The 12,112-nt window shown below is 40.2% G+C and overlaps 1 protein-coding gene and 1 pseudogene across 1 annotated transcript in view; both read left to right on the forward strand.

Annotated features, from left to right (window-relative positions):
- PCP4L1 (Purkinje cell protein 4 like 1) overlaps positions 1-12,112 on the forward strand; it is a 148,871-nt gene that overhangs the window by 134,481 nt on the left and 2,278 nt on the right. The window lies entirely within an intron of this gene.
- On the forward strand, positions 7,869-7,978 carry LOC128646357 (uncharacterized; annotated as a pseudogene).

Here is a 12,112-nt window from a genome sequence, read left to right on the forward strand (position 1 = left end):
TTTTATTAGGGGGCTTAGAGTAGGTGTAATTAGTTTAAAATTGTAATATTTTTCTTATGTTTGTAAATATTTTTTTTTTTTGTAACTTAGTTCTTTTTTATTTTTTGTACTTTAGCAAGTTTATTTAATTGTATTTATTTGTAGGAATTGTATTTAATTAATGTATTGATAGTGTAGTGTTAGGTTTAATTGTAGGTAATTGTAGGTAGTTTATTTAATTAATTTATTGATAGTATAGTGTTAGGTTTAATTGTAACTTAGGTTAGGATTTCTTTTACAGGTAAATTTGTAATTATTTTAACTATTTTAGCTATTAAATAGTTCTTAACTATTTAATAGCTATTGTACCTGGTTAAAATATATACAAAGTTACCTGTAAAATAAATATTAATCCTAAAATAGCTATAATATAATTATAATTTATATTGTAGCTATATTAGGATTTATTTTACAGGTAAGTATTTAGCTTTAATTAGGAATAATTTATTTAATAAGAGTTAATTAATTTCGTTAGATTAAAATTATATTTAACTTAGGGGGGTGTTAGTGTTAGGGTTAGACTTAGCTTTAGGGGTTAATACATTTATTAGAATAGCGGTGAGCTCTAGTCGGCAGATTAGGGGTTAATAATTGAAGTTAGGTGTCGGCGATGTTAGGGAGGGCAGATTGGAGTTAATATTATTTATTATAGGGTTAGTGAGGCAGATTAGGGGTTAATAACTTTATTATAGTAGCGCTCAGGTCTGGTCGGCAGATTAGGGGTTAATAAGTGTAGGCAGGTGGAGGCGACATTGTGGGGTGCAGATTAGGGGTTAATAAATATAATATAGGGGTCGGCGATGTTAGGGCAGCAGATTAGGGGTACATAGGGATAATGTAAGTAGCGGCGGTTTATGGAGCGGCAGATTAGGGGTTAATAATAATATGCAGGGGTCGGCGATAGCGGGGGCGGTAGATTAGGGGTTAATAAGTGTAAGGTTAGGGGTGTTTAGACTCGGGGTACATGTTAGAGTGTTAGGTGCAGACGTAGGAAGTGTTACCGCATAGCAAACAATGGGGCTGCGTTAGGAGCTGAACGCGGCTTTTTTGCAGGTGTTAGGTTTTTTTTTCAGCTCAAACAGCCCCATTGTTTCCTATGGGAGAATCGTGCACGAGCACGTTTTTGAGGCTGGCCGCGTCCGTAAGCAACTCTGGTATCGAGAGTTGAAGCTGCGTTAAAAATGCTCTACGCTCCTTTTTTGGAGCCTAACGCAGCCTTTATGTGGACTCTCAATACCAGAGTTATTTTTATGGTGCGGCCAGAAAAAAGCCGGCGTTAGTTTTTCGGGTCGTTACCGACAAAACTTTAAATCTAGCCGTATGTGAGGTGCGCAAAGTTCCCAAAGACGTTCAAATAGTGGAGGTTCCCAGTGTCTTCCGGAGGAGCAGGCAGCACTCTTGTATAGTGATAATGGACACCTGTATGATCAAAGAGATAGATAGAGGCGCCTCATGGGACAGTATTGTACCAAACAGGGATGTCACACAGTGAGACGACACGTAATTTGATATACTCACAAAGGTGGCGGCATATGAGGATGCCTAGTAGAGCGGGACGGGACTTTAGGTCGCCCGACAGACAAACACTGCAGTACGTTGAGAAGTCAGGTCACGGGGCCCGTTCAGCCAATCGGCGGCCACAAACAGTCGGCATCAAACGTGGGAGCTGTTCCGGGAATAGCCAATGTCAGGCTTCACAGATAGAAGGCATGTAATTTTAAACAATTTTCCTTTTAGACAGCAGATCAGCATATTGTCTCTCTCACAGGGGAACCTGTGAGAGAGACAATATGCTGATCTGCTGTCTAAAAGGAAAATTGTTTAAAATTACATGCCTTCCATCTGTGAAGCCTGACATTGGCTATTCCCGGAACAGCTCCCACGTTTGATGCCGAATGTTTGTGGCCGCCGATTGGCTGAACGGGCCCCGTGACCTGACTTCTCAACGTACTGCAGTGTTTGTCTGTCGGGCGACCTAAAGTCCCGTCCCGCTCTACTAGGCATCCTCATATGCCGCCACCTTTGTGAGTATATCAAATTACGTGTCGTCTCACTGTGTGACCTCCCTGTTTGGTACGATACTGTCCCATGAGGCGCCTCTATCTATCTCTTTAATAGGGGGGTGCAGGATTTGGTTTACTAATTTTATCTCTTTGATCAATTTAATTATTTAAAGGGACACTGAACCCAATTTTTTTCTTTTGTGATTCAGATAGAGCATGCAATTTTAAGCAACTTCCTAATTTACTCCTATTTTCAATGTTTCTTCGTTCACATGCTATCTTTATTTGAAAAATAAGGCATCTAAGCTTTTTTCTTGGTTCAGTACTCTGGACAGCAGTTTTTGATTGGTGGATGAATTTATCCACCAATCAGCAAGGACAACCTAGGTTGTTCAGCAAAAATGGGCAGGCATCTAAACTTACATTCTTGCATTTCAAATAAAGATACCAAGAGAATAAAGAACATTTGATAATAGGAGTAAATTAGAAAGTTGCTTAAAATATCATGCTCTATATGAATCATGAAAGAAAAAAATTGGGTTCAGTGTCCCTTTAATAGGGGGATGCAGGATTTGGTTTACTATTTTTGTCTCTTTGATCAATATATATATATATATATATATATATATATATATATATATATATATATATATATATATATATATATATATATATATTTCTAATGACACAGTGAGTCCACGGATCTTCATAATTACTGTTGGGAAATATCACTCCTGGCCAGCCGGAGGATGCAAAGAGCACCACAGCAAAGCTGTTAAATATCACTCCCCTTACCCACAACCCCCAGTCATTCTCTTTGCCTGTTGCAAGGAGGTGGTAAAGTAATTAGGTGTCCTGATTAAGATTCTTCTATCAAGATTTTTCTTTTTAATTAGTTTGAAGTCAGGGCAGGATTGCTCTGCCTTCCATCACAATCTGGGTCTAGCTGTACTCCACGTTAGTCTCTTTAGTAGGGCTGTGGTAGCTTTAAAGCAGTTAGGAACTTGTAAAGTGGACTTTGCTGTGTTTTTCTAACATGCTGCTGCCCTGGTATAGAAAGCCTTAGTAAGTTTACTCGGTCTTTCTTTTTTTCACAGGCCTCTGTGAGGAGCGACATTCTCTCATGCTGGGTGGGCTGTCCCCCTGCCAGACGGCGAGATGCAGGTAAGTGCTCAGTCTTCTATAATTATGGGGGACTTGCACGTCAGAAAATAGACTGCAATTCTTGGGACATGTATATATCCTGGGATATTATATTTCAGGCAGGTTGCAGGTACTGGTGACCAGGAGAGTAGGGGATTATACTTTATGGAGTATTCCCTGTTTATGTTATAGGGCTCATTAGGGGTTAATGGAAATTTCTGGGCAAACTGAGTGCAGTTACTCATGTTTTTTTGGACTGAGCTCCTATATCTAGATTGAATTTTAGTCCTGCTATACAGTGAATGCTAGGAGTAAGAGTGTGCTCTTTATTTGCTGAGCGGCGCTGTGTTGGGCTTCCTTCAGAGTTTATGTGTTTTTGTGCTCACTGTGTGTTTTTGATACGCTCTCTTTATCGGACCTTCAATGGCGGCGGTGACAGGTTGAGGCGCAAGATAATTATGCTGCGCACTTCATCTCTTTCTTCTCTCGTAGTTTATGCTGAAGAGTTCCGTTTTCTTCCTTTAGTTGTGGCGGGGAATCGCCATTTTTGGCTCTCCCTCTGAGCCGCTTGCGAGGGGTTGATAGATTGATTCCTCTGGAAGACTCCTGCAATGTTTGCTGCGTGTCTTATATTTTTTTGTGATTCATTTTAACAACCATTCATATTTAAAGGGAAAATGCAAGAGTACAGTCATAAGGGCTTTATTCCTGCTGTTTTCATTTCCTAATAAACACTAATGGCTAGATTGCGAGTTGTGCGTTAGGGTAAAAAAGCAGCGTTAAGAGGTCCCACGCCCACTGGTATTACGAGTCTTGCAGATTTAGGGGCACCGCACACTTCTTTGGCCTTACCGCAAAACGAGTTACGTAAACTTCGTAAAGTCTTTTTCTATGGGACTTCTATAGCGCTGATATTATGAGTCTGTCCTGGGAGGCCAAAAAGTGAGCGGTACACCCTACCCTGTCAAGACCCCTAACGCATTTAAAAGTCAGTAGTTATTGAGCTCGCATTCTATTGGCTGTTCCAATCAGCCAATAGAATGCAAGCTCAATCCTATTGGCTGATTGGATCAGCCAATAGGATTGAACTTCAATCCTATTGGCTGATTGCATCAGCCAATAGGATTTTTTCTACCTTAATTCCGATTAGCTGATAGAATTCTATCAGCCAATCGGAATCTAAGGGACGCCATCTTGGATGACGTCACTTAAAGGTACCTTCATTCAGCTTTAGTCATTGGATGAAGAGGATTCTCCGCGTAGAATGTCTTGAAGATGGCCCCGCTCTTCGCCAGATGTATGAAGTTAGAAGATGCCGTCTGGATGAAGACTTCTGCCCGTCTGGAGGACCACTTCGCCCGGCTTGGATGAAGACTTCTCCCGGCTTCGTTGAGGACTTCAGCCCGGCTTGGATGAAGACTTCTCCCGGTAAGTGAATCTTCAGGGGGTTAGTGTTAGGTTTTTTTAAGGGTGTATTGGGTGGGTTTTATTTTTAGGTTAGGGACTTGGGGCCTGCAAAAGAGCTAACTGCCCTTTTAAGGGCAATTCCCATCCAAATGCCCTTTTCAGGGCAATGGGGAGCTTAGGTTTTTTTAAATAGTATTTTATTTGGGGGTTCGTTGTGTGGGTGGTAGGTTTTACTGTTCGGGGGGTTGTTTTTTATATTTTTTTACAGGTAAAAGAGCTGATTACTTTGGGACAATGCCCCGCAAAAGCCCCTTTTAAGGGCTATTGGTAGTTTAGTTTAGGCTAGGGTTTTTATTTTATTTAAATAGGGCTATTAGATTAGGTGTAATTAGTTTAAATATCTGTAATTTGTTTATTATTTTCTGTAATTTAGTGTTTGTTTGTTTTTGTACTTTAGCTAATTTCATTTCATTTAGTTAATTGTATTTAATTTAGTTAATTTATTTAATTATAGTGTAGTGTTAGGTGTTAGTGTAACTTAGGTTAGGTTTTATTTTACAGGTACTTTTGTATTTATTTTAGCTAGGTAGTTATTAAATAGTTAATAACTATTTAATAACTATTCTACCTAGTTAAAATAAATACAAACTTGCCTGTAAAATAAAAATAAACCTTTAGATAGCTACAATGTAATTATTAGTTATATTGTAGCTAGATTAGGGTTTATTTTAAAGGTAAGTATTTAGTTTTAAATAGGAATAATTTATTTAATGATAGGAATATTTATTTAGATTTATTGTAATTATATTTAAGTTAGGGGGTGTTAGGGTTAGGGTTAGACTGAGGTTTAGGGGTTAATAACTTTAATATAGTTGCGGCGACGTTGGGGACGTAAGATTAGGGGTTAATAAATGTAGGTAGGTTGCGGCGACATTGGGGGCGGCAGATTATGGGTTAATAAATATAATGTAGGTGTCGGCGATGTTTGGTGCAGCAGATTAGGGGTTCATAAGTATAATGTAGGTGGCGGCGGTGTCTGGAGCAGCAGATTAGGAATTAATAATATAATGCAGGTGTCGGCGATGTCGGGGCGGCAGATTAGGGGTTAATAAGTGTAAGATTAGGGGTGTTTAGACTCGGGGTTCATGTTAGGGTGTTAGGTGTGGACATAAATTTTATTTCCCAATAGGAATCAATGGGGCTGCGTTAAGGAGTTTTAAGATGCTTTTTTGCAGGTGTTACGCAAAACTTGTAATCTAGGCCTAAATCAGGAATCTTTATCCTATAATATATTTTTATTTTTAGAGGCCACTATGTTTTAATTTATTTTGATTAAAATCCAGCCTATAGTGCTACAGCCTATAAGAGCCTATGTGGGCTTAAGTCTGTTTGATGGGCATTTTTTAATACATCAGAATTCTGTTCTTATGTGAGTAGGATGACTTGAGTTACAACTTACAGCTTTCACTCATACTTTTCCTGTCAGTTATAGTATATTAACAGGACAGGGGTGTTGCTGTGGTTTTTTCTAAGCATTTTGGTGGCTAAAAGCTTGTTTTATCCTCTGGGCCCAATGTCTCCTTGGATGATGCTGTGCAGAACAGCTTCTCCTTTAGCGCGACAAGTTTAACTGGTGTCACATGCAGTGCCCTGCAGTTCCTCTTTATTTCCTGGGGGAGTATATTTGCCTACAGATTCTGCAGCTCAGGTATCTTCTGCTGTATCTGTGGTTTGACCTGTTTTATTCCTCTTACCTTCAGGGATAAACGCAAGAGGACTTTAAAATTTAAAGTTTTTCAGATAGTAAGTTTTTTGCTTGGCTTCTCAGACTGCTCTCTACCCTAAGTCGGGTAAGAAGAGAGGGCAGAATCTCAGATGCGGATGGTATAATTCCTTTGTCTAATACTGAGGGGTATCCTTCAGATGTATGCTTTTTCTCCTCATGTACTGATAAAGGAGGTATTAGCTACTTGGACGACATTGATAGGCCTGTTTTTGTCAACCATGGATAGGTCCATTATCATGTTCCTTCTTATGAGGAAGTGTCTATAGATGGACTGTGGAAATTTTCTCAGGAATATTTAGGATACTCCCTGTTTTCCATATGTCCTACTGGACTGTGCTGCTATGGCACAGAGTATTTCGATCTCTATGGGAGATAGATGTTCCTTACGGATCCATGAGCTGGCAGGCGCAATATAGGGTTTTTGGAGCAATGCATTGTTTTCCAGGTTTGCTGTGATAGGTCAGCAGAAACCACCTAGGTCTTATAGTTTCTGCAGTGGAAGATTCAATCCTAAGTTCCTCCAGATCCATGCCTCTGGTGTTTTTTCTTTCAAGGTTTGATCTTGGCCTGGCAGATGCATCCTTCTACTTTGTGAAGAGAGGTTGTTCTTCTTTTCGCCCAGGGAAGTTTTTTTCTTTCCTCTTTATGCTATACGACCAACTTTAGTATTCCTCCCAGAGACAGTTTTCTCCTTTGGAGTCTCTGCAGTTTAGGAGTGATTATCCCAGTTCCAGTTTGGGAAAGGGATCTAGGTTTACCTTCAGTCAGGTATTGCCTTTTTTAACTTTTTTCCTTTAGTCCAAGAGGGTTTGTCTATAACATTCTTAGACCTGAAGTATGGGCTTTATTGCTCTTTTAAAACTCTGTCAATTTCTCTGTTTTCTGAAATTTTGCCCACTATCCTTTCCCATGATTGGGAATTAAATCTGGAGATGAGTTATTTTCCCCTGTCTATGATAATTATTGAGGACCTTGATAGATTCTCTATTAGGAAAACTTTCTATCTGAGTTCAGATAATCTAGGTCTTATTCCTCTCTCTCTCTTTAAGAGGATTTGGGAGAGTAGTTAACTCCTCTGATTTTATTTTTTCTGTCCGGTCAACAGGGAAGTGCTTGTGGTCCGCTAGATAGTTTCCACTTTGCAACCAGAAAGTTGGTAGTTTTGGATGTGGCTGCAGTTGTATTTGTTTTATCTTTCCAGCAGCTTTAGTTAGGCCGGTGAGGTAGTTCAGTTTGGTTAATGCTCTGACTACAAGGAAAGCCTATTTAGAGAAGAGTATGTAGGGAATTGGTCTTTTGATCCATGGACATCATTTCCTTGTTATTCTCCATAAAATGGAGGACTTGCTATCTGTCACTAAGGATAGATCGAGATTAATCTCTCCCGTAGTGGGGAGTATTCGTCCTAGGGTGAGTGCATTGGATGGATATCAGCCTGCTTTAGGACTTATTCCTGAACTGATTGTGGCTTAACATAAGCACTCAGTATAGCTCTCTGTTTTCTCTTAAGATCGTATAAATCTTTCACATTGCTAAGGATTTCCGTGGAGAGAAACTATTATGAGTTTTAAATAATTTTTGAGGCTCTACATGGTAGAGCTAAAACAGAGCCATAGAGTCCAATTTAACAAATGTCTTGCAGACCTGATCCGACAGTGCAGAACAGGTCCGCAAGACATTGCTGAATGCGGAGAGCAATACGCTCTCCATATTCAGCATTGCACCAGCAGGTCACAAGAGCTGCTGGTGCAACGCTGCCCCCTGCAGACTCGCGGAAAATGGGCCGCCAGCAGGGGTGTCAATCAACCCGATCATACTCGATCGGGTTGAATTCCGGTGATTCCTGTCAGAGCAGGCGGACAGGTTTATGGAGCAGCAGTCTTTGTGACCGCTGCTCCATAACTTGTGTTTCTGGTGAGCCTGAAGACTCGCTAGAAACACGGGCCATCAAGCTCCATTCAGAGCTTGATAGATAGGCCCCATAGGCTCAGATCTCCACTTAGTCCTTACAAGCAGTTTGCCTCCCTGACCTTTGGAAGACTCAGGGTTGGAGACTTGTCTTGAGTAGTCTTTATCTTGTTTTCCAGTAGTCAATGTTATCTCACTGGTTCCATCAATCATCAGGGAGAAGCATGGATTTCTCTAAGCCATAGAGTGACATAGAGGATGGTTCAACGGGCGTAAGCCCACAATGGTTATCCTAGGCCATCCTATTTCCAGGTGGGACGATCTGGAAGCAGGATCAGAAGCAGCCAATGTAGCCTGGTCGTTAGCTGGGGTTTTGCTCGTAAAGGTTTTGGGTTCGAATCCAGCTTCTGTGCTGGATGTCCATTAGCAGACAGACTTTTTCTGGGGAGTGGGTCCTCCATCCGGAGGAGTTTGGAAATCTCGGCGGATTTCCAAACTCCAAGGTGTGGTTCAGGGCCAGGGATCCACAAGCGGATTGAATAGAGGCTCTGGAGATTGTTTGAGTTTTCAGGTTAATTTACCTGTTTTTTCTCCATTTCTCTCCTTCCGTTAGTTATTGCTCGTATCAGGTAGCAGAGAGCTTAGGTGAATCTCAGCTTCTGAGTGTCTCCGCAGGTCCTGGTGTGTAGACGTAGTAGAGATCGTCTATTTTCACTTTGGAGTTTGCCTCTGAGGAGGTTCCTTCTACCTCAGGGCCCTTCCTTAATCCACAGATCTTTCTCTAGAGCTTCTGTTGGGAGGTTGAGCGCTTGATTTAGCTAAGCGTGTTTTTTCGAATCGGTCATTGAGACCATGGTTCAGGCTTGTAAGTCTGTTACGAGATGGATTTATCATAGGATATGGCGTAAATATCTTTATTGGTGTGAGTCAAATGGATATTCTTTGGGTAAGGGCAGAATCCCAAGGATCTTGTTTTTTCTCCAGAAAGGGTTTTCTGTCAGTACCCTCTAGGGTCAGATCTTTGATCTATCCATTCTGCTGCTCAAGCATCTGGCGGACGTGCCAGATGTCCAATCCTTTTGTCAGGCCCTGGTCAGAATCAGGCCAGTGGTTAAAACAGTTGCTCCACTTTGGAGTTTAAACTTTATTCTTAAAGTTTTACAAACAGACTCCGTTTGAGCCTATGCATTCCATAGATATAAAGTTATTATCTTGGGAGGTTTTGTTTTCATTATGCTTTCTCTTCTGTTTAGAGAGTTTCTGAATTTTCGGCCTTGCAGTGTGATTCTCCTTACCTTATTTTTCATTCTGATAAGTTAGTCCCGCGTACTGCCTTAGGTTTCCTTCCCAAAGTGGTTTTGGATAGGAATATTAATCAAGAATTTGTTGTTCCTTCTTTGTCTCCTAATCCTTATTCTCATAAGGAGCGTTTGTTGCACAATCTGGATGTGGTTTGTGCATTGAAATATTATTTGCAGGCGACTAAAGACTTTTGCCAGTCTTCTTCTTCTTTGTTTGTTGTTTTTTCTGGGAAGCGCAAGGGTCAGAAAGCTATGGCTACTTCTCTTTCTTTTTGGCTGATGAGGGTTATTCGTTTGGCATATGAGTCTGCTGGACAGCAGCCTCCTGAGAAAATTACGGCTCATTCCATTAGGGCTGTTTCTTCTTCTTGGGCCTTAAAATATTAAGCTTTTGTGGATCAGATTTGCATAGCTGCCACTTGGTCATCTTTACATACTATTTCTCAATGTTACTAGTTTGTTAGTTTTGCTTCAGCTGAGGCTTTTTTTGGAGAAAGGTTCTTCAAGCAGTGGTGCCTTCCGTTTAGGCTAACTGTCTTGTCCCCTCCCTTATCATCCATGTCCTCTGGCTAGGGTATTGGTTCCCAACAGTAATTATGATGATCCGTGGACTCACCGTGTCATTAGAAAGAAAATAAAATTTATGCTTACCTGATAAATTTATTTATTTCTTGACACAGTGAGTCCACGGCCCGCCCTGTATTTTTCAGACAGTTTATTGTTCTATAAACCTCAGGCACCTCTGCCTCTTATGTTACTTCCTTTCTCTTTTCCCTTTGGTCGAATGACTGGGGGTTGTGGGTAAGGGAAGTGGTATTTAACAGCTTTGCTGTGGTGCTCTTTGCCTCCTCCTGCTGGCCAGTAATTATGATGAACCATGGACTCACCGTGTCAAGAAATAAATAAATTTATCAGGTAAGCATAAATTTTCTTTAATTTATACATGTGTATTTATATATGTGTTTATAAGTGTACATATATATATATATATATATATATAAAACCCTCAGACTGACACCTCCCGCCCCCTGATCCCTACCTGATCCCTCCTAAACAACTATCTTCCCTCCCTCACCCCCCACACTAGGCGCTAACGACAAATTAAAACCATTATACGATTGGTTGTGACCTCACAGAGACATGGACCAATCAGATCATGCAATTATTGCCGAGGGCAGATACGCTCCAGAGAGTTCTGTTCTAATCAGAGCCTCGGGCAACGCAACCACCTCTGGGAACCTAACCATGGGTCCCACCCCCTACAACGTGCTTTTAAAGGTTCTCGGACAGACTGGACTGTTATCCAACTGACATTTGTTTGTCAGATTAGAATCCATCGCACACACATTCTGTCCGAGAACCTTTAAAAACACATCATGATGTGTGGACCCATGGTTAGGTTCCCAGAGGCGGTTGCGGCACCCAAGGCTCTGATTAGAACAGAACTCTCTGGAGCGTATCTGCCCTCAGCAGTTATTGCATAACCTGATTGGTCTGTGTCTCAGCGAGGTCACCGGATTAACAACCAATCGGATAATTGTTTAAATTTGTCGCTAGCGCCTAGTCCCCCCACTGGTCACCACCATCTTAGGTACTGGCAGGCAGTCTGCTAGTATGCAGATAAGTTTTTTTTTTTTATTATTATTTTATATATGTATATATATATATATATATATATATATATATATATATATTTATACACACATTTGTTTTTTTCTGCAGTGTAGTGATCCTCTTCAACCCTCCAACCTCCATAATCCCCCCAAATAGCTCTTTAATCTTTCCCCTCCCACTAACTGTGGTCATCTTTAGTAATGGCAGAGTTTGCCTTGAAAAATCTGCAATGTGCAATCCCACCTCTAAGAATTAGAAAACCTCCAGTTTTCAGATCTAAATTACAAGAATAGGGTGTAAAATAAATAATGAATGTATTTTGTATACATTTTATATAAAAATCTCAAGGTGCTGAAAGTGTAATTCGTTTGGACAATCAAATGTTGATAAGAATGAAAATCCATTAAAATTCGATAATCAAATGTTATTTCCGATTTTCCATTAATGATAGCATTAGAAATACTATTATTACAGCAAACGAATGTTGTACAAACATTCGAAATTTAAAACGAACAAACAAACATTTGTCCAAGATTCATTAGCACATTTGCATGCTTTCTAAAAGGTAAAACAGGAATATCAGAAAAAAAGGACTCATCATTTAAAGTTAAGAAGCAGCGGTTTTGAGAGGAATTTGTCTCAGTAAATTTTATTTCAGTGACCATATTTGCAGACTATGCACAACAAAGGGCAACTATATATAACATTGCTAGAACATTGTTGCACGCATTGCTGCCAGATGGCTGAAGACACGTGCACGCTACTGAGCTCACCTAGTATAACTCTATACCAAAAGAACTTAGGAAAATTGATAAAAGAAGTAAATTGTGAATTGATTTAAAACGATCAATCCAATACCATTAAGTTTAATTTGGGCTTTATTGTCCCTTTAAGCATGTTTAAATTTAAAC

This window comes from Bombina bombina, chromosome 1 (assembly GCF_027579735.1).
Source record: "Bombina bombina isolate aBomBom1 chromosome 1, aBomBom1.pri, whole genome shotgun sequence".
Classification (NCBI taxonomy): domain Eukaryota; kingdom Metazoa; phylum Chordata; class Amphibia; order Anura; family Bombinatoridae; genus Bombina; species Bombina bombina.